Source organism: Lontra canadensis, unplaced genomic scaffold (genome assembly GCF_010015895.1).
Source record: "Lontra canadensis isolate GAN:19392208 unplaced genomic scaffold, GSC_riverotter_1.0 scaffold10, whole genome shotgun sequence".
Lineage (NCBI taxonomy): Eukaryota > Metazoa > Chordata > Mammalia > Carnivora > Mustelidae > Lontra > Lontra canadensis.
In genome coordinates this window covers 26837299-26843227 of record NW_022631004.1, presented here as the reverse complement: position 1 = coordinate 26843227, position 5929 = coordinate 26837299, and positions in this window count along the sequence as shown.

The following is a 5929-nucleotide window of genomic DNA, read 5'->3' as shown; positions in this document are numbered from 1 at the left end:
TGTGACTCTGGCGTGGAGAACGCTGGGGTCCATGGGAGACTCTCCCAGCCGGGAGGCTGTGTGGCTCGGTCTGTGGAGACCGCCCCCTCCCAGGCAGTGGCTGTGCACAGGGAGGGTCCTGTCTCTTGGCCACATTTTTCCATCCACGGACCTGAGGGTGGCAGATGTTTTGTGGGGCACCTACTCAGATCCTCGCTGGAGAGGTCAGGGTAGAAATGAAACTTTCAGACCCAACTCGAGGCTTCCACATCCTGGGGCGAAGCTGCCGAGGCCATGGGTGGGAAGGCTCGCGCTCGGCGGGCGGCCCTCCCTCCCCGGGTGGTGAGCATCCAGGCCTGAGCAAGGATGGCACAGCCTGTTCTGAGCTTTCGGTCTCGGAGCAGTGAGAAACTTCTCCCTCCCCGTGCTTACACTACTCAGATCCAGAGATGGGAACCGAAGGAGACAACTGGAACAGGAGGAGAGGAGAAAGTTGGGGGGGTGGTTTCTGGGTGCAGCAACCCCATGCTCTTCTGGGCTGCTCCCCCTGCCTCTGGTTAGCACGGCTTCTTAGCACGGTGGGGCAAGATTAGCAAAAAACAAACAAACAAACAAACAAACAGAAAAACCGAAATCCCAAACAGCAGCAAAATCACCCCAACAAAAACATGTTGGCTTCTATCCCCTCAAAGAAAAACAACAACAGGAAAAGACCCTGTAGAGCTTACAAACAGGGGCTTCCATGTTGAGGAGACAACAGTAGAGACTGTAAAATAATTCCAGAGCCTTCGGGAAAGGACTCGTTACCCACTGCAGCTGGGGATGCACAGGCCTTGCTGGCTGGCTCTGAGGATGGCACGAGTTCTGAGTGAGCACGCTGGGATCGAGGCTTCGGGGGCAGGGCCGGGGCTTCTCAGGGCTTGAACGTGGCATTGGACCCCAGCTTTGCCCATCACGAGAATCAGTTCTGGACTTCAGAGAGCGACTTGCCATTCCCAGAATGGGGGGAGGGGGTCAAAGATCAGGGGAAAGGGCAACGACTAGGAAGACAGAGGTCCCTGTAATGAAGGATCACAGGACATGAGCTCCCTTAGTGCTGGTTGGCGGGCAGGGGTTGAGCTGGGGGGGAGGAAAAGGAGAGACGTGAGCAGGGGCAAAGCAAAGTCAGCCCCAGGAAGAGGGGAACAAGACTAGAGGATTGTGGGGGATAAGACAGCAGCTTGTGACCCCATGGGGAAAAGCTGGGCCACATTTTACCTCTCCTGGTTTTGTGATCCTAACCCATATTTCACCCCCCACACGGTTATGTCAACTTAAAAGCCAGAGTCCCATGGATGATGGGTCCCATGGATGATGGCTGGGCTCTACCAGCAAGACCCAGGCTTCAGGTCTGGGGTCAGGCAAACCCGGAAACAGGAAAAGTTTGCAACAGTTTTGCAGAACAGAGATCTAGAGATTCGATGGTAAGTCCCCGGCAAGAGAAGAAGCAGGAGGTGACAGGCTGGGCAGGTCTGGGGTGGCTGCACCCCCTGATGTTTGTGCCATGGAGTTTTCCAAGGCGGGAAGTGTTTCTCCTTCTGGCCGGCTGGCAGGCCAGACATGTGCTCCTGCCTGCTGAGTTCTCATCCTCGGCTTCAGGGCAAGGCTGAGGAACCAACAGGCAAGGGCAGAAGGCCGCTCACAAGGGAGTGCAGCTCTGCACCCAGCACCCTCGCTCTGGGGAAGGGAGCCAGAGGTGGGGCCATGGTGTCTCCCAGGAACTCCTGGTGAGAGGGAGGGAGAGCAGAAACCTACAGTCCAGGGGGAGGGGGAATTGGGGGACGGAGCAGTGTGGCCCACTGATGAGGATGCAGAAAGGCCAAGGGGAGAGTCAGGGTGGTCTAGGAGGTGCAGGGAATCCATGGGAGAGGACCCACAGGACCATCCCAGCGACCAGAGTGGGCTCACCCCTCAGGGACCCAGTGCCCCTTACTAGCTACACTCTGGGGGTCCAGCAGGCCCCTGTGCAAGCCAGAGAGACCACCTGGAGAGGCTGTGTGGCAGCCAGGCCAGAGCTGGTGACCTCCCAGGAGAGAGGAAGGAGGAGGGCTGAATGCCAGTCCCCCAAGAACCTGGCATTTGGAAAGGCAGGGTGATAGGAAGGGCAAGTCACAAGAACACACACCTCTGTACTCGTGTCACTCAAGCTGCTTCAGAGGAGAATGGGAGGGTGGGGGAGGAAAAACACACACACCTCTTTTTATATAAGGTTTCATATTTAATTTGGTCATGAATTCATAAATACATGAGTATTTTGTACCTAATGGTCTGCCTCGTATTGTTTGATATGTCCCACAACCTCTCCAGAGGAGGCACCTTCCCCTGGGGAGAGGCATGAAAGGGCACCAATCGCCAGCGCAATGCTAAGTGCTTGCTGGGGGCCAAGTGTAGTCAGGACTGGATCGGCTCCATGCTCTGATGCAATCGACCTTAAATGAGGAAGCCTGACCAGCCCCGATAAGGCTAATACCGCAGACGGGCACTCTGAGAAGGAGTGCAGATACGCTGAAGGCCGACTGGCAAAAATTCACGGCTCCTTCTGAAGATGCAAGCGCCCCACATGCAAGGTGTGGCAGAGGCAGGAAACCCGGAGTCTTCCAGGAATAGGAAGGTTGGGGGGTGGGGGGGACCTCTGGAAGCAAGCGGGAGAGGGAGGGAAACAGCGAGGCCATGAGGATGTGCCCCCACCAGACTCCACTAGAACATCAACTCCCTGAACATACCTAAGTGTCCAGGCATTTGAACTGAGCCCTACCAGTCTGGGCACACACAGACCTTTGCACTGGGGAAGCCTGAAAACTCTGAGAATAAGCTCTATGCCATTATCCCGCCAAAACTGGGACATAGGTGTGGGAGGAGAGCTGCAGATGATGATGGGGCCAGAGGTCCATGTACGTGACCCACAATGCAATGGCACATGACATAGACCCTATCTGCCTCCTCAGCTCTGACTCATCTCCCACCCCCACCCAAGTCCATTATGTGACTGCCCCATTCAGGGGCACCTGCCCAAACACAGGGCTGCACAAGGACACCCCTTCTCTTCACTCTCCCTACTTGGAAACATCTGCCTATAAGTAATATAAATATTCGTACACCCATAAAGTTATCATGTTGGAAAGAGTGGGCACTTTTATAAGCTTCTGGCCATTGGATGCTGGAAAGCTCAAGCTGCGTATGAGGGAGAACCGCAAGCCACCCAGGCCACCCCTAGAGGCAGGTGTTTTCCTCTTCCCCCTTTGTGTTCCTACTCATTCTATGGTTTCCGGCTCCCATCCAGGTAACCCATGCAATCGAACTAAAAAACACATTTCAAAAGGTTCTACATGTTCATAGAAAAAATAGAGAAGTAGGAAGATGCACATCTTGTAGCATTAATGGTTAGATATAAGTAAAAGCACACACGCCAACTTGAGTGTGTCTTACAATATAACAAATACAAGTAAAAACTGCAATTCTGTTAGGATGAAGAAGTCTCATGAACTGAAAAGAATAACCCCCTAAAACAATTCTCGGTGCACATATGAACACATACAGGCACCTCAAACCTGACACAGCAGGTTTGCTTCCAGACCACCCCAACAAAGCAAATAGTACAATCAAGCGAGTCAAATGAATCCTTCGGTTTCCCAGTGCGCAAAAGTTATGTCTACACCACACTGTAGTCTGTTAAACGTGCAATAGCATTATGTTTTTTAAAACCATGTACTGAATTAAAATACACTTTATTGCTACAAACTGCTAACCATCATCTGAGCCTTCAGCGAGTCGTAGCCTTTTTGCTGGTGGGGGCTCTCGCCTCCATGCTGGTGGCGCTGACTGATCAGGGTGGTCGTTGCTGAAGGTGGGAATGGCTGTGGCAATTTCTTAAAATAAGACAACAGTGAAGTTGGCCGCAGGGATGGACTCTTGCTTTCAGGAATGACTTCTCTGTAGCACCCCAAACTGTTTGATGCATTTTACTCCCAGTAGAACTTCTTTCAAACCTAGAGCCGGTGCTCTCCAGCCTGCGGCCGCGGCTCTCTCGACTCTGTTCACACGACGCTCTCAACAGTCTTCCCCGCGTCCTCCCCAGGAGCAGATTCCATCTCAGGAAACCGCGTTCCCTGCTCACCCACAGCAGCAGCTCCTCATCTGTTATGTGATCATGAGAGGGGGGTCATTCGGTCCCATCCTCGGGCTCCACTTCCGGTTCCCGTTCTCTCGCCCTTTCCCCCACGTGTCTTCCCTGAAGTCGTGAACCCGCCACAGTCACCCGTGAAGGTTGCGATCAAGTTCTTCCAAATTCCGGTTCATGCTGATATTTTGACCTCTTCCCGGGAATCACGAATGTTCTTGATGGCACCTGGAACGGTGAATCCTTGCCAAGAGGCTTTCAGTTTACTTTGCCCAAATCCATCGGCAGAGTCACTACCCGTGGCAGCCACAGCCTTACACAAGGTATTTCTTAAATAGTAAGACTTGAGAGTCCAGTGATCCTCCATCCACGGGCTGCAGAATAGAGGCTGTGTTGGCAGAAAACGATCATCTCGTTCTACAGCTCCCTCAGAGCTCGTGCCCAACCATGCGCCTTGTCAGGGAGCAGTCGTGATGGGAAAAGGAGACTTTTTTCTGAGCGGTAGGTCTCAACAGTGGACTTAAAATATTCCAGAAACCATGTTGTAATCTAAAGAGCTTTCACTCAGGCTTCGTTGTCCCGTTTACAGAGCACGGGCAGAGTGGACTTAGCGCGATTCTTCAGGACTCTGGATTTCCAGAATGGTCAATGGGCACTGGCTTTGACTTCAAGTCACCAGTGGCGTGAGCCCCGAACGAGAGAGTCAGCCTGTCCTTTGAAACTTCAAAGCCGGGCGTTGACTTCCCCCCTCCAGCTGTGAGAGTCCTAGCTGGCGTCTCCCTCCAAGAGAGGCCGTTTTATCCGCACTGGAAATCCGTCGCTTAGTGCAGCCTCCTTCATCACCTAACCCCGCTGGATCTCCCAGAGAACTTGGGGCAGCGTCTACACCAGCACTGGCTGCTCACCTTGCACTCTGACGTCACAGAGACAGCTTCCTCCCTTACACCTCACGGACCCACCTCCACCACCTTCCGCCTTTTCTCCTGCAGCTTCCCCACCGCTCTCAGCCTTCGAAGAATTGGAGAGTCGGGGCCTTGCTTAGGGATCAGACTTTGGCTTAACAGAATGTCGAGGCTGGTGTGCTCGTCTATGCAGACCACTCAGACTTTCTCCACCTCAGCCATAGGCTGTTTTGCTTTCTTACTGTTCATGTGTCCACTGGAAGGAACTTTGAATTTCCTTCAACAACTTTTCCTTTGTATTCTCAACCTGGCTGCTCATTGTGTGGCCCAGCTTTTGGCCTATCTTAGCTTTTTTTTCTTTTTTTTTTTTTTTAAAGATTTTTATTTATTTATTTGACAGACAGAGAACACAAGTAGGTAGAGAAGCAGGAAGAGAGAGAGAGAGAAGCAGGCTCTGCACTGAGCAGAGAGCCCGATGCGGGGCTCGATCCCAGGACCCTGGGATCATGACCTGAGCTGAAGGCAGAGGCTTTAACCACTGAGCCACCCAGGCGCCCCCTATCTTAGCTTTTGACATGACTTTCTCACTAAGCTAAATCATTTCTAGCTTTTGATTTAAAGTGACAGACATGTGACTCTTCCTTTCACTTGAACACTTAGTAGCCGTTTTGGGGTTATCAATTGGCTAGTGGACCAGTCAGATGACACACACCATTTATCAATTAAATTCACAATGTTGGGGCGCCTGGGTGGCTCAGTGTGTTAAGTCTCTGCCTTTGGCCCAGGTCATGATCTCAGGGTCCTGGGATGGAGCCCTGCATCGGGCTCTCTGCTCAGCGGGGACCCTGTTCCCCCACCCCCTCCTCTGCCTGTCTGCCTGCTTGTGATCTCT